This window comes from Miniopterus schreibersii (assembly GCF_964146895.1).
Source record: "Miniopterus schreibersii genome assembly, chromosome: 5".
NCBI classification, from domain to species: Eukaryota; Metazoa; Chordata; class Mammalia; order Chiroptera; family Miniopteridae; genus Miniopterus; species Miniopterus schreibersii.
The window spans coordinates 74712147-74739154 of NC_138106.1; the positions used below are offsets into that span (position 1 = coordinate 74712147).

General features: G+C 37.5%; 1 pseudogene across 1 annotated transcript; it reads right to left on the reverse strand.

The window, feature by feature from the left end:
* Positions 1 to 2798: 2798 nt before the first annotated feature.
* LOC308557500 (fatty-acid amide hydrolase 2 pseudogene) lies at positions 2799 to 26683 on the reverse strand (annotated as a pseudogene). Its single transcript has 3 exons — positions 26600 to 26683; positions 25963 to 26092; positions 2799 to 4190 (listed from the first exon to the last, which is right to left on the reverse strand). The product of its transcript is annotated as a fatty-acid amide hydrolase 2 pseudogene (transcript).
* Between the last annotated feature and the right edge of the window lie 325 nt (positions 26684 to 27008).

A 27008-nucleotide genomic window follows, 5' to 3' on the forward strand; every position in this document is an offset into this window, starting at 1 on the left:
CAGGGCTCCTGGGAAAGCAAAGATATACATTAAACAGAATTTCTTAAAACTGTATTCCACTTTGACTACCATTCAACTTTTCTGTTTCTGGTATTAACCTAAAGCACTTCAGTGAGACACTCCATAAACCACTTCTTCACTGAAGTTGCTAATTAGCTTTTAGCCAGAAAAGTGAACTCTGAATTATTCTTCTGTTTGGGTTTGCAATGTTTCAAATTTAGGGTGATGAGTGTTAAGGGGGAAAAAAAATAGGAAATAATTTCACTTCTAACCAAGAGTATATATTTCAGATAATATAATTCATGATTGAAATGTGTCTATATTCAAATATATAGCACAATCCACAAGGAAAATGTACACACAGTTTTCTAAAGAAAAACAGAAATATATAATAGTAATTTATATAATAATCTTAATTGAGATAAATATTAGCTATATATTTATAAAGTCAAAATTACTATAAAATTCCTTTTTGATTGACCACTACATTTCAGGCTCCTTAATATCCTTTACCCAATTACCTGTTTACAGAAAGTCAAATATTGACTTGCAAAAATACTTCTAATCTACCCTATTTTCTTCTCAAATAAACATCGTTTAAATTAAAAGGAAAAAAAAATAGCATCTTATTTCTCTGATATAGTTTTATTCTGCGATCTCATTAAATGCTGAAACTTTTTAAATTACTTTATATGTTTTTACTAAAAATATTTGATTATTTTGTGTTACAGAGAAAATAGAGTGTAATAGATTTTTAAACTTTTTTTGATATTGACAATCTATCAGAGTTGAGTCATTTTGCATCCTATAATACAACAATATATTTAAGGGTTTGGGGATATGTAGATAATACTTGATAAATGCTTTGGAAGGAAGGAAGGAAGGAAGGAAGGAAGGAAGGAAGGAAGGAAGGAAGGAAGGAAGGAAGGAAGATAAATGATGCTTTTTAATTTTAATTGAACATTAAAGTTCATTGGTATTCAGATGTGAACTTCATGGAGAAAGTTGTATCATTTATTATTTGTTACTTTGCCTCTAGTGCCTAACACACTGGCTAGCACCTAGTATGTGTTCATTTAACTTTTTTGCTGATTAGATAAACAAATAAATGAGTTTTATTTTATTGTTGTAGGCCCGTTTTTAAATAATCAAATAGGATTCTGGCTATCAAATTCTGAGTTTTCAGAATGTCATTGTATCTCTGTTCCATTCCCAATTTATCACTAATAATTTGTTAGCCACTATATAATCATTCTCAATTATTCTTCTTAGAGGAAAAAAGCAGCAAAATTGAGATGTTTTCATTTTGTCTAATTGATGTGTAACTTTATCCAATTGTATTATCTATTGCTGCATAAAAAATTCATCCCAGGTTTAGTGATTTAAAATTTATATTTCTTATTTCTATTAGTTTATGCAGGTCAGGAATTCAGAAAGGTATCATAGGCCCTGAGGATGCAGTCTGATGTTATTAGGGGCTTCAGTCATCTGAAAGCTTGTCTGGGGCTACCAGATCCACTTCCAAGCTGTTTTAATCTCAAAACTGCCAAGTTGATTCCTCTCCATTTGGGCTGCTCTGTGGCCTTCACGGCATGGCAGCTGGCTTGCCCCAGAGTGAGCAATGTAAGAGACCAAGGAAGAAACTACAATGCCTCTCACAACCTAGCCCTAAAACTTATGTGACACTTCTCCAGCATTCTGTTGGTGACTCTGATCAGGCCGGACTCACTGGGTCTGAGCCGATAGGCATGAATACTTGGAGACAAGGATCTTTAGGCAACACCTTGGAGACTGGCTACCATAGCAACGTAAAAATATAAAGCCAGTTAAGTGTTTAAATTGACCTATGACCAAGAATCGTTTGCCATTAATTCTAGTGAAAGCTTTTTCATCTATATTCCCTCATACCTTGACACTTTAGGCTTTAAGTTAAGTAGTCTTAAAAGGTTTGCCATAAACTTCAAGTTTTCTGAATTGGAAGAACAACTTAATCATAGTCAATGCATTATTCGCAACGTCTTTATTTTCATTTCTTCTCTCATTGATTTGATTCCAATAAATTTATATTTGACATACACAACATAATAAAGCCACAGGCTTTTTTTGAAATTATTAGAGTATGAATAAGGTCATTTTTCCTTAAAGTGCATTACCCAAATTGTTTCCACTTAACCTTTTGAAAGGAGATGGGGCAGACTAAGCTCATGAACTAATTTCATAGGAAGAAAAGGCAAACCCACCTAGAGGAAAGGGAAGGAATACTGAAATGGGACTCTGAGGAAAGTCTTAAACTATGGAGTCTGGGGTTAATGAAGCTGCAGAAGAAGGCAAGCAGGAACTGATGTGGTTTTAGCCCTGTGATTAGAGACAGCTTCTCTGAACGGTTCTGACTCATCCTCAGCTGACCCGCGTGCACGGTTTTGCGCCCAGTTTGAGAGTAATGGTAATATTTGTAGACTTGCTATTTCAATAATATGTTGAAAGAAAGATACTGCTATTACCTAGTTATACTTTCTCATCAACATCATTAAATAAGGTGAATTTTCCATGCCATGCGCTATGCTAAAGCTATAGACCACCATTTTCTTTCTTTTTTTTTTTTTTTTCCAGCATACAGAACACTTTATTGCACTTACTCATTTACATGCCCATCTTCTCCAGGAAACTGAGGGTAGGAATCAAATATCACCATTTTATGAAAGTCAACAGTTAGTGAAGGAAAGAAGAGTGGAAAGAATAACGGAATGAGTGATAACTTTGCAATTGGTTTTTCTTTACTTGCTTGCTGGTATTTGACCTCATCCAACCTGTAGAAACACACATACATACTCATAGTACAACTTTCCAGGGCACACCCAGCCCCCAAAACCTTTCTCCAAGTACTGGGCCACAGCCAGGGTCAAGTGATCATTAAAGGGTCCAGCCATGACCTGGATACCTAGAGGAAGGCCTTCGGCATTCAGACTCGGGACACTGGGTCACAGACAAACCCAGGGCACTGGAGATACCCCTGAAAGCAAAGCTGAAAGGCCTTGTCAGAGGAACTTGATGCTTGGGAGCCACTGTGGGATGGGAGGGATATAAGAAGATACCACCATCACCCAGCATCTCCACCAATTCTTTATGCAGGCTCTCTGCCATTGCCTTACACTTTTTGTATCTCTCACTGCTATATCTGAGCTTTTCTTCCAACAAGGCCAGTCCAATGGCTGGGATAGTGTGCACTGAGAGGCCTAGGCACCATTTCATCAATTCCCACAGAGGCTGATAGGCTTCCCACGGTCACTAAGTAGATCCACAAATTTCACAGGTTTTGTCCCTTTTCTGACATCACTGTGACCCATAACTGAAAAAAATACTTCATTTGCTTCAGTTTAACATGTTGAACTGAAGCTCCTAGCATATTTTCCAGGTGATCCACACCTTTTTCTGAGCCAGAATGAGATCTTGGTCCACTCTGGACATTAAAAATGAGCCATCATCATGTTCCATCCAGTAATATTTCAAGTCCTTTAAATGTATTTTTTCATCTAGTTTTAATTTTTTGATTCCAGGTCCTGCCATGACTCTCAGCATGGGGGCCAGGTCTTCAGCATGGTGGCACATTGGTCCAGTACACTGAAACAGCTCCTGGGCTCCCTTGGCCACAGGAAACTGACCCTCATTGGAGACCACACCCGGGGAAGGTTTATGTCCAAATATGCCATTGAAAAATGCAGGCATTCAAATGCTGCCACCAATATCAGAGCCCACACCAATCACTGAGCATATTGTGGCATCTGTTTTGGAAATGGCATTATGATTCACAAGGCCAGAAGAATTAGGCATTCCTTGCAGCTGGAAAGCTTCTTTGACTATCAAAGGGACCCCAAGGAAGGGCCATTTCTTTTCCAGGATGGCATCATCTTCCTGCTTCTCTGCAAGCTTTTTATCTACATCATGAACCTCTTTCTTAGCTGCCTCAAACCTGTACTTGACAATTCCATTGATCAGTGGGTTCACATCCACAATTCTGTTGATATAAGCCTGAATAATGTATATGCATTTCACCTTCCTCTGTCAGATTGGCTTGGCCAGCTGCACCCCTGAAAGCAGTAGTAATGATTCAGTCACAGGCGGTATGGTCATTGAGCCAAACTTGGGGCTGCCAAAGGCTTGAGCTGCTTGGCCTATTAGGAGACCACCATTATCTAAAACAATTAACTACTATCTTGGGGAAGAGTGGTCAAAAGCCACTAGGCCTTCAGAAATTTAATTGGGTGAGAAAGGTGACATTGTTATCTATAAGTTTTAGAAAAAAGTTTGTTCCTTGGAGATTTTTCTTAATGTTTCTATTGATTTTTAAAGAGAGAGGAGGGGAAAGGCATAGAGAGATAGAAACATCCATCGGCTGCCCCCTGCATGCCCCCTACTGGGTATGTGCCCTGACCAGGAATCAAACTGTGACCTCTTGGTTCATGGGTTGATGCTCAACCACTGTGCCACACCAGCTGGGCTGAATGTCACTGCCCTACTCACTCGTTATATAACCATGAGCTGACTACTTATACTTTCTTTGCGCCATACATCAACTGGGAATAATATGTACCTCACAAAATTCTCATAAAGATTCCATATGATAACAGTTATAAAGTGCCTCATATAGTAAATGCCTATTAAAAATTTTGTTCTCTCTTTTCATTTTTATTTATTTTCAATATGAACATTATTTTCTGATAATATCAAGTCAGTTTGCCGGCAGCCAATATTTAATCCTTCAGAGAAAGCTTTTTCTAGAGTCTGTATCCTGTAGATTGCATATCTTGCTCATAACCTTTCTTTGTCTTTTAAGAAACAAGGCTGGTAGCACTTGTTCATCTGTCTTATGTCTAGTTTTTTTCATGATTTTTAAAAATTCACCATTGTCCTTTTTCAGATCATTCTTAATATGACTTTTAATAACTTGTCAAAAATCCTTTGAAATTATTTATTGACCGTCACTTGTGGTTGTTTATTTGACATGAAGTAACATTGGGATCATAACTGATAAAGCTGTCATTAATATTTTTATTTTCAATTTCTCTACCCTTTTTCTCCCATATGTAAAAAAAAAAAAAAATCAAGATAATATGAGTGTAATGTAGAATAAAAAGAAAAAATTTGGTTAATTTACACTTTTTAATCTCTTAGCACTTACTACTCCCTTTGTGAAATTATTTTTCAGTGATTATATTATTCATTATCTGCATGTTCTAATAAATATCTAAAATGTACTTACCCCCCTTCTTGTTCTATAAACCTTACAAATTCAAAAGTGAGCCTTTTTTTAGTTTCTGATCTATGGTTAGGCAGTTAAGTGTTAAATATCATTATAAATCTGTTTTTTCAATTTCCAGTTCCTGTTTTCCTCCTCCAGTTTTCATCAATGGAGTTTTAATGTGAAAAGCTTGGATATTAATGTACAAGAACCACTACATTATTTTCTGTGCACATGAGAATGTGGTGAACGTATGGCCCACCCCTTCTCTCCTAACACGTTATATTAGACTTAAGCATGCTTCTCATAGTAAAGCAACTCACAAGGTTAATTCTCTAAAAGTGAAAGTCATTATTGAAAATTCCCCAACTCATTTCAGATCTAATATTTTTCTCTTCGAAAGTGTTTTTTTCTCTTTAATTTCTACTAAATGGCATTTGAAAATCCTGTAGCAGTATTTTGGTCTCGCTGGTATTTAAATAATGGATCACAAATCAAATGTATGGTATTTTTTGACAGAAGAAAATAAAATAAGTTCATTAATTTAGTTCACTACTTCCCATTTAAAACTTCTATTGTTTCTAATTCTAGATCAATGCACTAATATGGAAAATAAATCCAGATTAATAAAACCATGCACTAATTTTGGTTAGTGACAATGCTGTTTATTTACTAAATTTTAGCCTCACTGGCAAATTTTACAGATATTAACACTTTATGATAATAACAGAGGTAATGATAGGAGTTGAGTCATGTTGACCATAGAAAGATATAGTGTGATGTTAGCCAGAGGGAAAGTGGGTGGGGGTTAGTTGGAGGTGGGCAAAGGGCAGGAAAGTGAAGACTGGGAGAGACTTTGCTTGGGGCCATGTGCACACAATGCAGTGTGCAGAAGATGTTTTGTTGAGTTGTACACTTGAAACCTGTATGGTTTTGTGAACCAATGTCACTCCAATAGATTCAATTAAAATTTTTTTTGAAAGAGAGAAAAAAAAAGATACATTGAAGCCCTAATGTAATTCAGAATGTGACCTTATTTGGAAACAGGGTCTTTGTAGATATAATCAAGTTTAGGTGAGTTTATTAGGGTGGGCCCTAATCCAGTATGACAGATGTCCTTATAAAAAAGAGGGGGGAGGGAATTTCACACAGACATGAACAGAGGAAAAGAATGAGAAGAAACATAGGGAGAATGCCATATAAGGTTGGAGTTACACAGCCAAGGGAAATTTGGGGCTACCAGAAGCTGAAAGAGGCAAAGAAGAACCCTTCCTCTGTAGGTTTCAGGGAGAGCATGCGCCTGCCAACACCTCGATTTTAGACTTGCAGCTTCAAGAACAGAGAGAGAATATATTTCTGTTGCTCTAAGCCACCCAGTTTTTGGTATTTTGTTATGGCAGCCTTAAGAAACTAATACAAGGGTAAAGCTAATACCAATCTCAAGTCACCAGATATAAATGACTACATAAATACAGCTTTGGAAGAGTTATTTTAAAAATATATCATTGCTTGCCATCATGGACCTTTATCATCATGGAGTATTTTGTTAACATAATAAAGAAATACTTTTTAGATGCTTCCATGTGTCTAGCACCATTATAGGTGTGTTACTTTTTAGATGCTTCCATGTGTCTAGCACCATTATTTAATTTTCACAACATTGCTTTGAAATAGTTATTAACATTATAATCCCTACTTTGAAGTATAGAGAAGTGAGGCAACTTTCCCAGATCACATCCCTCATACATGAGAAAATAAATACAAACACACAGTCAGCCCACATAGCCCATGTTCTCAGTCATGACATAAGATGGCCTTCAGCTACTTTATTCACTCTGATTTCACCCCTCACCAATTAATTTCTCATTTTGTCAACCTTATAAAACATAGCTATTGTTACTTTACCAAAATCCTTCTTGTTTTACCATTGAAGGCAGCCAGAATTTTCAGTGTGGCACATGAAAGTTACAGGACTCCCCATGCCTGGCATAAACCTATATTTCAAAACACATCTCTAATCACATATGTGTTTAGTCATTAAAAGAAAGGAAATTACATAAGTGATGTTAGAAAACAATGAGATAATGTAGAAATGTCAGGACTTAGGTTCAGTGCAGCAAAACACAAGTGACAATAAGTCCTTGATATAAGGAATCAGGCAATGATAAGACACACAAGCATTCAAATGTTCATCTTGACCCCACTTTCCCATCTTGTCTTTTCTCATCTTAGTCTCCCTTTTTCACAGAACATATAGCACATACTTCTGAAATTTTAGAATGGTCGTGTTCTCTCTTATATCTTGGCATTTACATTTGCTGCTTTCCCTTCCTGTGCCCCTTTTCTGCCTGCCATCACCCTCCCTTCCTCACCTCTACTCTCCCATATACTGCTTTCATGAATAGCTTCTACTAGAATTCTACGGTTTAGTTTATTTATCTCTTGCTCTGAGAGGCCTTCTGTGATTGGTCTCCCATCACCTGGCCAGTCCAGAAGATGTGCTCCATCTCTGTTCAGTCATTAATCTTTAGCTTTCTTTTTTTAAATTAAATTTATTGGGGTGACATTAATTAACAAGGTTATGTAGGTTTCATGTGACAATTCTATGAGGCCTCATCAGTATATTTCATTTTATATTTACCAACCAAAGTCAAATCCCCTTTTGTCACCATATATTCAAACCCCTTTACCTTTTATTACCTCTCCCCCACCCCCTTTGTTTCTGCTAACCACCAGACTGTTGTCTGTGTCTATGAGTTTTTGTTTGTTTCGTTTGTTCATTTGCTGCTTTCAGTTTTATATCCCACGTATGAGTGAAATCATATCGTTCTTGAGTGTTTCTGTCTGACTTATTTTGCTTAGCATGATATTCTAGAAATCCATCCATGTTGCCACAAATAGCAGTATTTCATCTTTTCTTATGGTTGAGTAGTATCCCATTGTATATATGTATCACTTCTTTTTTTTTTTTAATCCTTACCCTAGGATATTTTTTCCATTGATTTTTAGAAAGAGTGCAAGGGAGAGAGAAGGGGAAGAGATAGAGAAAGAGAAATATCAATGTGAGAGAGACACATTGATTGGTTGCTTCAGGAATGCACCCAAACTGGGGCCTGACTGGGGCCAGGGATTGAACCTGCAACCAAGTTACATGCCCTTGACCGGGAATCAAACTTGTGACCCTTTGGTCCATGGGCCAATACCCTAACCACTAAGCCAAACTGGCCAGGGCTCACTTCTTTTTTATGCAATCATCTATCAAAGAACACTTCAGTTGTTTTCATGTCTTAGTCACCAGGAATAATGCTGTGATAAACATAGGGGTGTATCTATCAGCAAATAAACGTTTTCAAATTTTTTGGAGTTACCCTATGACCCAGAAGAGGGATTGATGGGCCATATGGTAACTCTATTCTTAATTTTTTGAGGAAATTCTATACTGTTTTCCATAGCGGCTGTACCAGTTTACATTCCCACCAGCGATGAATGAGAGTTCCATTTTCTGAACAACCTCCCAACACTTTCTATTACTTGTCTTGTCAGTAATAGCCACTCTAACAGGTGTTATCTCATTGTAGTTTTTATTTACATTTTCTTAATAGGTAGTGAAGTTTAGAACATTTTCATATATCTGTTGGCCATCTGTGCATTTTCTTTAGTTTTCATTGCATACTTTTATAATGGTCAGTTGGCTTGTCTGTATCTCCATTCTAAACTCCTTGAGAATAGCAACTGCATCACATTAGTCTTTGCCTACCTGGAGCACACACAATGACTGGAATCAGCACAGTGTGTGTTTGATGGATTAATGAAGGCTGAAAACTAGAAAATCTGGGAGTGTATGTTGAAGAACAGGCATAGAAATATGCCAGGCCTATGGAAAGACCCGAAATCCACAGATGTATGTGGTGCTAAAGCTCTGGAATCAATGAATACTGGTACAAAAAGAGGTATACCTGCCAGCCAGTACCCAAAGGCACTGGCAAATGACATGGTTGGGAGCAGAGGACTGAGCACGTTGCATAGGCCAAAGCAGGCTTTTATCCAGACTCACTGGGGGAAGTATGAGAAAGCCAGTTGAGAAGAAGGGATCACAGTAGTATCTGAACCTGTGAAGATAGCAAGAAGAAAAAGAATTGCAAGCAGCAGGAGTCTGTTAATGCTGAAGGTAATGTCATAGGCAGATGAATTAGAAGTGGAAAATTGCTACATCAAAAGGTTATACAAATCTTTGCTTAGAAAATTATTCAGGCCAGAGAATTCAGTTAGAAGATCTTAATAGGAAAACAGATGCAGCTGGAATTTTATAAAAAACTGATGACTATAGATGTGTGATTTAGACCCTAAAATTTTATGAAATTTCTACTACAGAAGAAATCAACTTCTATGTGATTAGCCAAGGCGATAATCTCCTTGAGGGTGGACCTATAACTGTCTGACTCACCATTGTATCCACAGCCTAGCAACCTAAAGACACAGAGCAAATTCTTAGATAATAGAATGATGCATCTTTCACTAACATGCCGGACCAACATCTCTTCACTTTCTCCCTTCTCAGTGTCACCATTCATCTACTTGTCCAAGCAAAAAACTACAAATCATCTCTGGAGGAGCACTTTGAGTAGTCACGGCTTTGTTCTGTCCTTGGCATTTCTCCGCCACCTGCCTAACATCTTTGAGAACTAATACTGAGCAATGCTTTGAAGCAAGATTTCAAACTTAGCTGAGATGTACTAAAGTTTATGTCAACATATGCTCTAGATTTGGAGGACAGTGATACACTTGATAGAGAAATTATATAGATTAGTTTTCATTGTGTGCATTTTGATAGATTTTTAACTTCTAAATATAAGATGTTTCATGCTTTAATGAATTCTTTGCAAATTTTATATATCTATACCTACTACATATATATTTATACATATATATAAAGAAGTACTTTAATAGAAAGCAGTGTCTTTAAGAAATTCTAAATGTATAAAATGGCCCCATACCTTTCTTTATAAGAAAGGAGGCTGAATAAATGGTGCTTGTTAATAATGTACCCCATTTCCAATGTAAGAATAACATTGTTTACCAAGAAGCAGTTAAGAGAGTAGGAGGCTCGGATTCACATTGCTGAAGAGTCAAAAAACCCACTGAAAATATCTATCATGTGCAAGAAAGAAAAATTCCTATCTGTTGAGAACAGAGAAGAACAAGTGAAGATGTATAATAAAGTGTTCTTTTAATGGTGAAAACTTTATGGGTCATTAATGTTTCTGGACACTAATTTCTAATGGGCAAACTGGAGTTTTTAGTTAGAATGATCCAATTTAGCTTCTCAAAGGCTGAGCTCCTATAGCCACAGTACAGGATCCACTTCTTGCTCTCAGACTCCACTGAAAGGTTTTAGCTTCTTAGAGACTTTTTTAAAGACAAACTATATGGTTATTTTAAGTTGTTGCTTTGAGGGAACTGAAGAAGTTAATATAGCCTCAGCCAGGTAACTCTCTGAGTTCCCAAATATTACTCATCTGGGAAACTTGCTGCATGCTGCGGGACATGAGAGTGGCATTGTCTTGTCACCTTAATTCCTAGAAATTCTGTACTGGGAATCCCATGGAATAAACTATGATGGAAGAAGTTAAACTACATGGCTGGTCTTGTTCTCATTTAATTATATCAAACAACTGAAATCTCTCTAGGACTTGGTTTCTCTCACTTAATCAAGCCTTTATATCTAACTGACATCTTAACGTGATCACCTTGCAATAAGGAGCTCAGAGAGCCAAGGCAGCTCTTGATTCTGGAGGCAATGTCCTTTTCCCGGTTTCGACTTCAGTTCTATCTTTGAATCTTGAGTGAGTATTTCTCTGTTCTCAGGAATTCCCTTGGCTTTTATTCCTTGACCCACTTGTCAAGTGTATCACTTTTTCTCCTAGTCCTCATGACTTCCATCAAGCCATGGGGATTTAGGGGAAGGTGTTTGATGACAGACAATTCACATGCCTTGTGGATCACAGTTTATTGGGTTCTGGTTCCACTCAAGTACTGAGCGTACTTTAACCCTTTGCGGTCGTATTAAATTTGGACATGGGTGTTGTACTGGTCAGAATTAAGAGCTTTCAGAGAAATTATGAACTGATACATGAATGAATAGAGTTAAGATTCGTACGGTTCCTTGCTATGGTGGCTGAGAGCAGACATACTACCAGAACGGTAAAAAAGCTTTGGTGGCTGAGAGTAGACAAATGACCACAAAGGGTTAATAAACTAAAACATTCCACAATTTGTATTCGAATGAGTACCTTATCAAGCAGATTCAAAGGACACGGTCCCTTTCCCTTAGGAAGAAATAGAGAAAGCCTTGATGTGGATTAGCCTGGAATTCAAACCATATTTATGAATGTATAATTCAGCTACTGCTTGATTTAAATGGTGTTGCTAGACTAGCCTGGGAAATGTTATCGTTTTTACTATTTTTTGTAGAGAAAATATTTTCCAATTTATGTATCGAACTCAGTGAAGTTTAAAAAAATAAATTTAATTTTTTAATTGCAATTGATATACAATATTATATTAGTTGCAGGTATACAACCCAGTGATTTAACTTATGAAGTGATCATCTTGATAAATCTAATACCCATCTGATTCAAATATGGTGCCTGCTGGCTCTGTTGGGGGAGGTTCTCAGCAAAAGAACAATGGCCTCTTCCAGCATTTCTCTTTAGGAGAAAGCTGCCCATCCAGCTCTCATTTTGAAACCAAACAATTCATTTCCATGTGTCCCTGGTGCCTTTCCAGCTGTAGCCCAGCTCTGCAGCTCAGAGCAAGTGGGTCCGAGGTAATCCATGTACTGGCCCTGTAAGAGGATTGCCTGGTTTTCCAAAAGCCCTTCACCTAACTCACCACAATCCCCTCTGGTTTCCATAGCTGGGAGCTATGGGGACGTCTCTTCCCCAAACTGAAACCTGAGCTGGAGGACCTGGTGTGTGACTGGGACCCCTGGCTCCTCAGGGGGGACCTCTGAAGCCCAGATACCCCACATGGATGTGAGACCAGCCCATTCCTTGTCTCCACTCTTCCTACCAGTCTCAGTGTGGCTTCTTTCTATCCTTAGTTATAGGACTTCTGTTCAGCCAGATTTCAGGCAGTTCTGAATGATGGTTGATGGTTGTTCCATAGTTTCGATGTGGTTGTGTGTGGATGTAAGTACCCCATTTACCTATGCTGCTATCTTGACCAGACCAACTCAATTAACCTTTAAAATAGAACTCATTTTTACACTGGAGTTTCAGTGCTGTGATTTCATTCCAATTGTACATAAAATGTTTTTACTATAAAATTGAGTTAATGTATAAAATACTACTTTATGACATAATAAAGTTATTTTACTTACGCCCCACCAAAAAAAGAATAATAGATTTACTCTTCCTCACACACTCTCCCAACATATTTATCAGTAAGAAACTCTTGTTGATTCTACTTCCAGAATTCAATTTAGTGAACCTATGTACTTTTCCCCATTAACACAAAGCTAGTTCAGGCCACTGCTGTCATTAGGTTGCACTCCTGTTAAATCCCCCCAACTATTTCTCTGCTTGTATCTATTCTCCTAAAATCAACTCTCCAAATTATAACTATGCTAATAAGTGTTCTGGGTTGAATTATGGTCCCCCCAAAGATATGTTTGAGGACTTACCCTTAATACCTATGAATGTAAACTTATTTAGAAATAATTAAGTTAATATGAAGTCATACAGGATTAGGATGGGCTCTAATGTATGAACAGTGTCCTTATAAGATATGGGACTTTAGGCACAGAAACAAACAAACAGGGAAAATACCATGAGATGATTGAGAAATGACAGAGGCAGACACTGGGTGCATCTACAAGCCAAGGAACACCAAGGATTGACAGAAACCACCAGAAGATAGGAAAAGACAAGGAAGGACTCTTCTCTTGAGCCTTCAGAGAGAACATCACTCTAATAATTTCAAACATTTAGCCTCCAGAACTGTAATAATGCATTTCTGTTTTAAGTCACCCAGTTTGTAGTTATCTGCTATAGCAACCCTAGAAAATTAATACAATATGCAAAAACAAAAATTCCATCAAGTCACTCTATTGCATAACATCTTTCTTTAACATTTGTCTTTTGATAGATTACAAACTAATTTGTATTCTAACTATTTGTACTCTAAAGGACCCCATGTGACCTGAATCCTGCCTAACTCTCTGGAGTAATCCTGATGATTTCGCTTCCCCAGGTTGCCACAGTTCAGTGATGTAGGACTTGTTAACTTTCCTCCAATTTGCCTCAGCTCCAGACTCTCGTGCACACTGCTCCTTCTGCCTGAGCATCCCTCTTTCTCTCCCTTCCTTTTCTCCAATTAACATGACAGATATTTTCTTCTTTCACAGCCTCATTCCTTAGGGAGGTTTCTCAAGATGTCTAAACTAGTTTAGGCTCATCTGCTATGAAACATACAGTAAAGATGTTATTCTAACTATTGCACTTTTTTTGTCCTCTGTAAACTCTCTATTCCCCAAGAGTCAGAGCAATATCTTTCTTGCATTTTCACTGTTTCTAGCATAATGCTTTGCACATTACTATGGTTTCCCTACTACCACTACCGGATCATAATTAACACCTACGATTTACTACTACTACTAATAAAGAGCTCTTATATGTACCAGAAATTATACAAATAATGAATAAATATGTTACATCACTAAATGTTCTAATATAATAGTGACTTCTATTAAAAATCAATAAATAAAAGACAACAAGCCTAAAATGGTGTGACTTATGCTAAGTCCCACATTACTAAACTAAGGCTTTATTTCAGTTTTAGCTTTCCCAGAAATAGAATCTTAAACCAGTCAATCAGCCTGATCAACACTAGCTAGATAATCTGCCTTATAGACTCCTACCACGCCACAAAAGGAAAGTAAGCTTGAGATAACCAACTCACTTTTTGCCTAGTGTCACTTTCTTGTCTCTGACCCCTTTTGCATATAACAGTCTTCCATTTTGTGCAGCTCCTCAGAGCTCCTTTCCATCTGTAGATTGGGTGCTGCCTGATTCAAATCAAGTTTTGCTGAAATAAGCTCTTAAAAATTTTAATATGGTTCAGTTTGTCTTTTAACGTTACATAAGAGTCACCATTAATTCTAAGCTATAGATGAGAAAAATGAATTTTAGAGTGGCTGAATTATTATCAAAGGCCACACTGCTCTGAAGTGATAGAATGAGAGCTCATTTCAGTTGTTTCTGACTTCAGAAGGCTATATGCTTAATGATTTTGCTCAATAAATATTTGTTGACGTTCCAACAGAGAGAGCAACACAAATAAAGGCCAGGTGTTGAAATTGACACACTTGTGTTTGAGGAAAAAGGAGACAGAGATTTAACTTTTAGTCATAAAATTAAAAGGAAACTTTTTGTATATAAAATCCAGATTAAGAAACAAATTTAAAGAAGATAATTGAGACCCCATGATCCAGTGGACATGGTTTTTAGAAAGGTAGAGTAGGAGAACCAAAGGTATATTAATTGCTGGTGAAATAAGGCCCTAACCTCTCCAAAGATAACAACCCAATATATTAACAAAATATAAACTGATTCAATCACATCAAATTTATAGTACCCTATGGGATTTAAAAAAAATACTCCCAAGTTTTGAGGGGAAGCACAAAGATGCGTGGAGCGTTGTGACATGTATGTTTTAAAATTTTGTGATGTGGCTGCTTAACTTAGATGATCACCATTGGCTAACTTTCTGAAAACAAGTAATGTGGGATGTACCATGAATAAAGCATTTTTTTTTATTATCTATATTTTAAATCCTTTAGTAAGATTTCCAATAAAGTTTTTAAGGTTTCTCAGTTTTTAAAAGTCACAGGAGAAAATTGGAATAAAATATATTACCCATTCCTTTTTATAGAATATAGACACTGCTTTGGGCAATGAAAGGTAATTAGCAGATAGTAATCTCTTTCTGTATATACTTTAGTAACAATGGGAAATGAGTTGCATCCTAATGCAAATGTTGATAATATAATTAAAGAGAATTTGTTGGAAGAACTTCCTTCCAACTTCTCAGCGAACTCAACGAGTGCATGTGACTCAGTCAAGCTTTGGTGGGAGGAAGCAATAGCTTCTGATAATCCTTGCAGTGAAGAGATAAGTCACAATGACTTCAATGTGGAAGAAAAGTCACAGTGACTTCAAATACTGAACCTGAGACATGGTGATTAAGAGTTGATTTTGCAGTAAAAAAGGAAACAAAACAGAGAGGGAGAATTGACTGGCAGCAGACTATGATTCATGAGCTACACTTTAGTCATCATTTAGGTTCTAAATATATCTACATATTCACACAAGTATTAGTGTTCAGAAGAAAATGAAGAAAAAACAGAATTACAGATGTGAACATCATGGCAGTAGAGGTGCAGGACTGAAATGCTGAAGAAAGGCCATAACCAAAGAAAAACACTCAGGTGCCCTGGTTAAGAAATATTCATAGAAATCACAGAAATGTATCCTGTTTTCCAAGAAAATGGAGGAGAAGGAAACATAATGGACTTTACTCAACTTTGGGTAACCCCACAGCTAGTGTGTAATAATAAAAGAAGAGAGGAAATCAAGTATAAGTGATATCAAGAAATAGGAATAGAAGATATGCAAGAGAATTTGAAAGAAAAAGTGGTCACCAAGAGCAGATATTAAAAGTTGTCAAGAACAGTCCTGCTGACCTGGCTCAGCAGTTGAGCATTGACCTAGGATCCAGGAGATTAAGGTTCAATTCCAGGTCAGGGCACATGCCCAGGTTTCAGGCTTGATCCCCAATAGGGGACGTGCAGGAGGCAGCCAATCAATGACTCTCATCATTGATGTTTCTATCTCTCTCTCTCTTCCTTCCTCTCTCTCAGATCAATAAAAGACATTTTTTTTTTTTTTAAAGTTGTTAAGAACAAAGAAGACCAAGAACAGGGTCTTAGACTTAGCAAAATGTTGGTGTTCTTTGGGAAAGTAGTTTGGAGATGACAATAAAAATTTAAGTCAGCAAGCAGTGGAGTAAGCAGAGTATGACTGAGGAGAAACTGGAAGTAATGGATGTAGTATAAATGGGATTTAGTATAACAATTATACTTAAACCTATAAATAGGGCTGATTTTGTTGTTTTCTCATATGGTGTTCTTCTGTATTTTTTAGGAAGTTCTACACAGATGATGGTAACATATATGCATGAGAGGTGTGTACAAACAATTATGCCAGGATCTGTGAAGAAAATTGTACAGGATACTGGTCCCAAACACTTGAAAACAGGAGCAAAATCAAAGCACAATTGTGTGGAAACATAAATTTAGGAATTAATTAAAAATAAATAAACATCTGATGCAAGAAATTTTATTTTACAGTTACAGAGAATTAAGTAAAGTCAAAGAAATGAGGAATGCAGGCATCTGGGGTGGGGATGGGGTGGGTGGGAATTTTATATATATTAGACTGGAAAGGAAGAAGTAATACGAGCCCAGCTGGCGTGGCTCAGCTGTTAAGCATCAACCTAGGATCCAGGAGATCAAAGTTTGATTCCTGGTCAGGGCACATGCCCCGGTTTCAGGTTCGATCCCCAGTAGGGGGCATGCAGGAGGCAGCCGATCAAAGACTCATCACTGATGTTTTTCTCTCTCTCCCTCTCCCTTCCCTTCCTCTCTCTGAAATCAATAAAGATACATTAAAAAAAAAAAAAAAGTAATAGGAATCACCTTGCAATCATATTAGGAAGACATACTAGAAAGAAATGAAGGACTTGCAGGAGGAAGGGTGACGTACAACTCATGAAAAGCTGAAAAGGTTATGAAAAGACTTGAGGGGCCCACACTTATCCTTTAGTTAAACTGAAACCTGTAGAAATGGTGATATGATAAAATAGAAAGTTTATTAAAGATCATGTGTCTTCTTGAAGACACACTTATTTGGATAGCTTAATTGAAAAGAAACTAGAGTACTGGTGCTCAGACATTGATGTGCCTGAGGATCTCCCAGGATTCTTGTTAAAAATGCAGATTCTGGGCTCCAACCAGAGATTTTTATTTTTATTTTTCATTGATTTTAGATAGAGAGGAAGGGAGAGAGAAACATCAATGTGGGAGAGAAACAGCAATCGATTGCCTCCAGCTGGCACCCAGACCCACAACCTAGGTATGTGCCCTATCAGGAATTAGACCCATAACCTTTTGGTGTACAGATGACACTCCAACTGACTTAGCCACCTGGCCAGGGCACCAACCACAGATTTTCAATTGGGCACATGTGGTGTGCCCCAGGGAATTATCTCCCAGGTGATAAAGTGAGTCTCCACACACTGAAAATATTATAAGGTCCAGGAAAAATTAAGATAATAATAAAATATGGGAATTAATTCCAATGAAAACAAATAAAGGAGTTAACTTTAGTCTGTAGCAAAGAAGGCTGGAGGATGATTTAACAACCGCTTCCATGTGTATTAAGTGTATGTATTACAGAAGAGTTGAGTAATTTTTCTCCATTTCCACTGTTGTCTACAAAAGGAGACTGACATGGATTAAAGTAAAAACTCAGTTACAAAGAAAGATTTGACTTAAACAATGGTTACAGACTAGAACTGCCATGAAGGGCATTTTACAGCATCTATATTTCTGGTTTTTGTCTTGCTTAATAATAAAAATAATAACAATGATCACAAATACCTATCAGTTCTGGCTATTTCAGGGTGTTTCTTCACCAGTATTAGAAATAGGGTCATTGACCATAGGATATTTTAAGGTCTTCCCCTGTTCTATGCTAGAAACATTTAATAAGGATATATTGCTCTTTGAGTAGGCTATGCAAGAGTCATTAACTGTGACTAATATGCTATCCTCAAGATGTGCCAGAGCAGCCTCATTAATCACATCAAATTGCTGCTAAAGACATTTTGTGTATGAATGCGTATGTGTGTGTGTGTGCGTGTGTGCATGAGTGTGTGTTTGTGTGTGTGTGGTCATTTATTAAACTCCTTTGGAGTTATAGAGTAAAGATCATGAGAATTAGAAGGCACAGCCTGTCCATTTTTAACTTTTTATCTCTACCCCTAACTCGTAAGGAGCAGTTCTGCATCCAGGCAGCTGTTCTCTTCAGCCAGCATTTGTAAATGTTAAGGGTAGAGTTGCTTGAGCAAACAGAGGGAGGAATTCCACCTGGTTCTCTCTCTGCTACAATGAAAGAGAAGCAGTCTGGTTTCTGCGGCCTCCCATGCTGTGATAAGCCATAAAAAAGAGTGGCTAAAGTGACTACAGATGTTGTGTGAAATGGCCAGTATGTTTTCCACCTGTCTGTACTTGCCTAAGGGGTCAGGGACAATCAAATTAAAGCAGTATGCAAAATGTGACAGATGTTTGTCCTATTGAAATAAATCTGAGCAAGTTGCAGAAAGGAACAATAAATGTAATACATAAAACAAAACACAGAAACCACTTTAGAAGGTGTCCTGAGAATAGCAACATTTCTAAATAAAAGCCCATTACTTTATGCCCTTCCCTTCTAATTAGGCCCATAATTGGACACTTTATAGTACCTAGTGGAAGCATAATTAGTCATTCCTTTTATAGCAGTATAATTTGTTAGAAGTTAGATTGTCAAAGTCTAAGAAAGGGTCATTTTGGAGTTGTTTTTTCTCTCTCTTTCAGGCAACAAGTAATGATATTATGCATTGCCCATTTTGTTGGAAGAATTTGGGTGTTTCTCCATCAAGTTAATGTCCTTCGATCTAGCTCATGTTCATCTAGAAATATAGGAGGGTGGTCTGTGTCTCTGAGGCTAATGCCAGGTAATGAAACAGCCTTTCGATAACTTATTGACTGGAACGTTGCTAACATGTCAGGATCAGGGAAAATGGAGCTAGAAGTGACATTATGATTATATATGTCTTGAAACAAAACACTAATATGGAGCATTTTTCTTTTGTGTCACATCAGTTAGATGTCTCTGGTCAAATAAATGAAATATGTTCCTTGGCAACGTTCTTTTTTGGTCTTTGTCTTTCTTTTCTTATATTAAAATACTTTATGCTCTGAAATTTTAGCAACTGCCCCTGAAAATTATTAGGCTTAAAAAATATGAGTTGGCCAGCAAAGGCATAAAACCAATCAACCATTGGACATTAACTCTTTTGAAGGTTGTAAAACCTTACAAGACATGATGAAATAGCACTCATTGCATTTTGTGGAAAGAATAATCTGTTCCAATTCAAGTCATTTGTAAATACTTTCAGGGACATAATAGAGGGTTGTGTGTTTTCTACTTTAAGGCAAAAGACTCTTATGATTACTGGTGTATTTTGTTCCCTAATTTCATTGTCATAACGTGACACATGGGTCTGAATACAGGCAATTCACTTCTGGTCTCAGCTGCTGTCAACTGCGAGTTGATTTAGATGGCAACCTGTGTGGCTGTAGTGAAGGCCAATGGAAATTACATAAACCATTTTTCTTTCTCTACTGAGGTTTCCAAACTCTCAATCACAAGGCAAGTCAAGCACAGAAATCTAATTGAGATTGGGTGCCTGCTGCTTGGTGCAGCATTCCTCCTTCCTAATACAGAAGAAATATTTACTGTAGACCTCGGACTTTTTGTCAGAGTCACCCAATATTTGGTAATGTTTAAGCATTGATGGTACTGAAGAGGTCTTTCTCAAGAGAACACTGATATTTTCTAAAGTGACCTAACTGACCTAATTGATCTGTCAGTGTATTTGTTGAGTGCTTGTTATGTGTCAGGCACTATACTACAACTAACTAAGCTTTATCCTTACCGAAATTCTGTTGCAGGGACTGTTAATAAATACTGAAGCTACCTGATCAATGGTGATTTGGAAAACAAGGCATTCTAGTCTCTTTCATCCAATCCTTTAAAGAACAGGGTATATAGTGATTTCATCAGTGATCCTGTGAATGAAGGAAATGTACCCAGATGGTTCCAGGCTACTCCCAGTATTATTAGTGAACATCATGAGCGTTTTGGGAAGCCAGGGTAGGTGGCCAAAAGAAAGCACAGAAATGGAAAACGAGGGTGCCTCAGGCTAAAGAGATGCTAAGGAATGATTGCTGTTTGTCTCATCAATCACGTGATCACATGGCACATAGGAAAATGTACCTGCCAACGAAAATGAAATAGATGGACTAATTTAACAAGCACTAATCAACTAACTCAGGTAGAAATTTCAGTTAAATTGTGCTGATGTGTACATATTGACAATAGGTTCATTTCTAGGGCAGTTCAGGCATTAGGAGATTCCTTGGCTAATAAAATTGACTATTTTGTGTGTTCTTCATGTTTTAAAGAATAGACTTAAAACACATTTTGAAAGAATTGTAAAAGGACTGTATTTTTAAGAAAAAGAAAAAAAATCTATCAAGATTGCTGGAATAATAGTAGATGGACTATTTACTCACAGTTTAGACCAAAACATTTTTTATAACTGTATTTTATGTATATAAATTTTGTGTATTTTTTTACTGTGCAGTTGGCTATTTACTTAGGCTATTATACTTACATATGTGCCACTTATTTCAACTATTAGAGGTAAATCCTTATGATGCAATTAAGAAATGTTATGTAAGTGGACTTTGGATAATCTGTGTGAAGATTTGTACAGCACACCCTGGCCAGGTGGCTCAGTTGGCTGGAATGTGATCCCATATCACAAAAGTTTGTGGGTTCGATTCCCAATCAGGGCACGTATGGAAGGCAACATATTGATGTTTCTCTCACACTGTGTCTCTCTCTCTAAAAATTAACAAAAACATATCCTCTGGTGAAGTTAAAAAAAGATTTTTATAGCATACTGGAAGTCAAGTTGTATACTCTAAATGCAGATAGCTCATACCCATCATAGAATTATAGAATTTTATACCTCAAAGAGATCTTAAGGATCATTTACAAAAATGCAATATATGCTCAATAAAAATTGTGGAATTTTTCACACATATCAAACCAAAAAGGTTAGAGATACATAGAACCATATGAAATACAGAATTAAATTTAAGTAGAATTTCCCTTGAATGCAAAAGTAATAATGTGTCTTCCTATATACAGTTAGTTCTAAATATATCACTGCCCTTTGCTTGCCTACCAGCCCTCATCCTTAGCCTTTTAAACAAAACTTAGGAGCACATGAAAATGTTCTTGAATGGTGAGGTTAGGATTTTTTAACATAATAGTATTGTTGTTTTAATTATGGAAAAAATGACCCTCTATTTATAAAAGGGAAAGGATGATAGATTTAAAGCAAAGTCCAAGAAAAATACAAGAGAAATTAATAAAATTTATTTGTAGGCTGTAAGCAAAGTTGACTGCAAGGTATACCCCTTAAACATGGAAATAATTTAATAAATTGTACCTGGTAGGTTTGTTTGTTTTCTAAATATGTCTTTATTGATTTCAGCGAGAGGGAGGGGAAGGGAGAAAGAGAGATAGAAACATCAATGATGACAGAGTCATTGATCTGCTGCCTCCTGCACGCCCCCCACTGAGGAGGAAGCCCGAGACCTGGGCATGTACCTTGACTGGGAATTGAACCCCGATTGCCTGGATCCTAGGTCGATGCTCAACTGCTAAACCATGCTGGCCTGGCTGCACCTGGTAGTTTTACTTTATAAATCAGAGCTGAGAGTTCCTAGACATGATCATAATCTGATTGGTAATATTTTAATATCTAAAGAATGTGTTTGCTTTAGCTCTCTTTTGGTTGGTTTCCAAAGACCAAAGAAGAAGCAAAACTTCAAAAAAGAAATGTTCTTAACTTTTTCTGTCTAACTTTATAAAACTGAAAGCAACAAATGAACAAACAAGAAAAACAAACAAAAACTCATAGACACAGACAACAGTCTGGTGGTTCCAGGAGGAAAGGGGGTGGTAAAGGGTAAAGGGGGTCAAATATATAGTGAAAGAAGATCTGACTTTGGGCACACAATGCAATATACAGATCATGTATCATAAAAATGTACACTTGAAACCTATACAATATTATTAACCAACATTACCCCAATAGATTTAAAAATAATTTTTAAAAAACTATTAAAACTGTAATGTTGTCAGGGCCTTATTTACAATGTTCATGAAAGAAGATGCCTTGCTAGGTGAATAATCGAGTGTGCTAGATCAGTACTTAACAATCGAATTGATAAGTCCTGGGGATATAACGCACAGCATGTTGACGATGGTTAAATAACGCTTATTGTATACTTGAGAAATAAAGAGATTCAAACATAGAAACACTTGCTAAGAGAAAAGATCTTAAGCATTCTCACCATCTGCACGCACAAAAAAATGGTAATTTCGTGAGGTGATAGATATGTGAAACAGCCTTGGTGTCATTTCATAATGTGCATGCGTATCCAGCAGTCACATCATGCCCTGTGCACAGGTGCATTTTCATTTGCACTGTATGTCTGAACAAGCCTAATGGAGGGGCTCCAGTCCTGGGGCGCCCCGCTTTTCCGAAAAAGCCACCCTGGGGGCCAGAGGGGAGGGACATACCTTTCCTACTTACAGAGGGGAAGGCCCAGGGGTCGGTCGGTTGTATCCACAGCGGGCCAGGGTCCCCTAAGGGCTCACCTGGCAGAGGGGACAGCCTGCTGCAGGCCAAGGGCACCGGGAGGGGGGAGGCTGGGAAGGCGCCTGGTGGCCGCAGGCTAGGCAGACACTGCTCAATGGGGGGGGTCAGGCTGTACCCCCACAGGACCCCTGCGCAGCCGGGCAGGTAGCAGGGTGTCCCCCAGAGCAGGAAGGCAGCAGAAATAGAAGTGAAGGTATTACAACAGATGCCACAAAAATGCAAAGGACAATAAGAGACTACTATGAACAAATACATGCCAACAAGCTGGACCTTGACAAAATGGACAAATTCTCATAAACATACTACCTACCAAGACTAAATCATGAAGAAGTAGAAAATCTGACCAGATCAATAACATCTAAGGAGATAGAAGCAGTTATTGAAATCCTCCCAACAAAGAAAGCCCAGGACCAGATAGCTTCCCTGGTGAATTCTACCAAATATTTAAAGGAGAAATAATACCAATCCTTTCAAACTACTCAAAAAAAAAAAAAAATGGAAGCAGAGAAAACACTCCCAAACTAATTTTATGAGGCCAACTTTAACCTGATATCCAAACCAGACAAGGACACTACAAGAAAAGAAAATTACAGGCCAATTTTCTTGATGAACATATACACAAAAAATTCATCAACAAAATATCAACAAACAGAATTAAAGATACATTAAAAAGATCAAACATCGTGATCAAGTGGATTTTATTTCAGGGTTGCAAAAAAATGTTTCAACATCCAAAAATCAATCAATGTGATGCATTTCATTAATGAAATGGAAAGTAAAATGTCATATAATCATCTCAATAGATGCAGAAAAAGAATATGACAATTTTCAACATCATTTTATAATAAACTCTCAACAAATTAAGAATAGAGGAAATGTACCTCAACATAATAAAGGGTATGTATCACAAGCCCACAGCTAACTAACATCATACTCGATGGTGAAAAGCTAAAAGCTTTTCCTCTAAAATCAGGTACAAGACAAGAATGCCCACTCTCACCGTTTGTATTCACCATGGTAACAGAAATTTTAGTCAACACAATTAGGCAAGAAAAAGAAATTAGAGACATCCGAATCAGAAAGGAACAAGTAAAACTGCCTGTTTGTAAATGATATAATATTATACGAAGAAAATCCTAAAGACTTCACACAAAAAAACTGTGAGAGCTAATAAACAAATTCAGTAAAGTTGCAGGATACAAAATTGATATATAAAAATCAGTTGTGTTTCTATCCACTAATAACACACTCTCAGGAAGAGAAATTAAGAAAACAATCCCAATTACAATTTCATCAAAAATAATAAAATAGCTATGAATAAATTTAACTAGGAGGGTAAAGGACCTACATCTATGGTGACTATAGTTGATCACACTGTATTGTATAATTGAAATTGGCTGAGGGTGGAACTTAAATATTTTTATCAACAGCAACAAAGAAAAATAAATATGTGAGGTGATGGGTATATTAATTAACTAGATGGTGGGAATTATATATATATATATAAAATCACCACTATGTATGCTTTAAATAGCTTACAATTTTATATATCAGTTATACCTCAATGAAGCTGAACTTTTAAGAACACAAGTTAAATTTCCAGAAATATTATTTGTAAATGACTATAATACATAAAAATGACACTAGAACAATGCTAGGGGTTAGGGGTACTTCATAGCTGAAAATCCATGTATAAATTTTGACTCCCTCAAAACTTACATGTCCCTTGGTATCCATGAGGGATTGGTTCCAGGACCCCTCACAGATACTCAGGTCCTCTATATAGAAAGGCATAGTCAGTGGACTCCCAACTATGGATTGGAAACAGGTATTTATTGAAAAAAAGTTGTGTGCACAGGCCTGTGTAGTTCAAACCTGTGTGCTTCAAGGGTTAACTGTATTTAAATAAACAATTCTATTGATACAATTAGAGAAAAGACTGTCTCTGTAAAAAAAGATCACTTTAAAATTTATATATTATTCATAATTTTATAGTTATTTTGATTTTAAAATGTTTGCATCTAAAAATAGAAAAAATCTCCTTAGGGTTTTTTGTTTGTGTTGGGGGGGGGCGGCTGTTTAACTACAGAAACACAGCTTTCAGAGAAATTGCAGGGTGAAGTGAGTGAGCACATAGAAAAAGATTTGTTACAGCTTGGGCATATTTCCCTAAATGGTCAGTGGAATGACTCAGGTGTCCACCAGTTGTGGTGATAAAAATCTTGCTGTTGTATGATTTCTAGGAGGTGTGAAAATATGAGTGCAAGTAGAAGCAGCAATTAAAAAATATGTAAGACCGTTAGCCTAACAGACAAAATTGGCAGAGAAAAAATCATTTGTTCCCACAATGAATAAAAATAATTGAATGCTCCAGATTTTGGTACCAGCTCTCATCTGAGGCTATGTAGTAGACAGTATAAGTAAAAAGCAGGGACACAATGACAGCAAACAGTTGGCTGGAGGGGATGTAGCCAATAACTCAAGGCTAGGGGCAGAAACAGATCTCCTCTTTCACTTTATATATATATGCACATACTGTGCTTTTAAAATTTTTCAACAAATTCACAGTTTTTGAGGCTAAAGACGCTGGGTATCTTAGCACCAGCAAAGATGAGCATCAGAAATTAATTTGGAAATTCTTGACAGAGCTTAAGAATCAGAAATCTTGTCAGCTGTATTCATGGAAGGGAGTTAGTAGATATTTGGTATATACGTTTTGGATGAATAAATAGTTAAGCCATTCTAAAATACCCATATTACTGAGACTGTTAATCTCTTCTTTAATATTTTCCAACAAAGTTCTGGCAAATCCGCCTCAACTGCCGTGGGCTGTCATTTTTTTCCAAATGCTAAGAGTCGTGGCAACAGAATATTAAGACTAAGTTTATAGGATCTCTGCTAGGACCTTAATCTTGAATCTTGCGAGATGCCCCATATCAATAAACTCTGGCTTTTCCGGCCTTATATTTCACTCCCCATCCTCCATCATAGCCTAAGGCTTTTAACGTTCAGTTTCCAGCGTGGTCTCCCGTCCTTACTGTACGTATTACACAGATTCTGTCACATATTGGTAAATGATCCCTATCTTCCTGACGTACCCGCCTCGAAAGCCTTATGGCAAGCCTCAGTTCCATTTCTCCTCCAACTGGGCCCCGACCTCCGCACAGCAGCCTTGCCAGGCTGTAGGTGCAGCTCGCCCTGTCCTGCTGCCTGAAGTCTGCCCTCCTGCTGTTGGAAGAGAGTGTCTATGTATCATGCCAAAGTCTGAGCTGACAGTTGGCTGCCTCAGGCCTGTCACTTTTATCCTACAAAGCTTCTATCACAGTTACCAATGCTAGTTGGTGCCATGTCCTTATACAGTGGCACTTTGGCTTTCTAATGTGATCCGTTCTGGAGACCCTTTGAGTTCTGAAATGGTTGAAAACCGAGGGATCCACAGCTGACAGCTAGGCCTCAGGGTCTTGCCCTCAGCGGGAGCCATGTGGCATGCTCGACTTCCAAGGCGTGTTCGAAAACCGAAGCATCACTTCTGGCTTTACGGCGTTCGTAACCCGAAATGTTCGTGAACAGAGACGGTCAAAAGCCAAGGTATCACTGTAATTATAAGGACCCTGTATTTCCCAAGATCTAGAGGAAGGAGAGTCTGAACTAAGGCCTCTCCTTCCCCTGAAATCCATCCCAATTCACCACAGGTGAGAATTTTAGCATAAGAAAAGTTATAACCACACAGCTTACCACCAGTAATAGGACCCCTGTTGCCATCTGGCTGGCTACTAATCCAGTTCCAGTCTTGTTTCGAGGGTCTGCTTCTATGACCATTTTGGCACCAACCGTCTGTTTGGATTCTCCCAGAAGCAGCTGCTGAGACAAGGATTCAAGTGTAGGTACTTTATTTAGAGGTGATCCCAGGAACCATCATTAAGGGAGTGGGACAGTATGACAGGAAGGGGAAAGAAGCCAATAAAAGGTGGGTTACCAGGCTAGTTACAGACTTAGACAATCGGGCTCAATCCTATTAGGGCACATAGGAGAGATGATATTACCCCAACCAAGGGGAGAAAAGGCTGAGGTGTTTACCCACTGAGTCTCCCTCTGTCATTGATCGGAGCATGAACTCTGGCCCTTTCAGCCTGCCTTGTGTGTA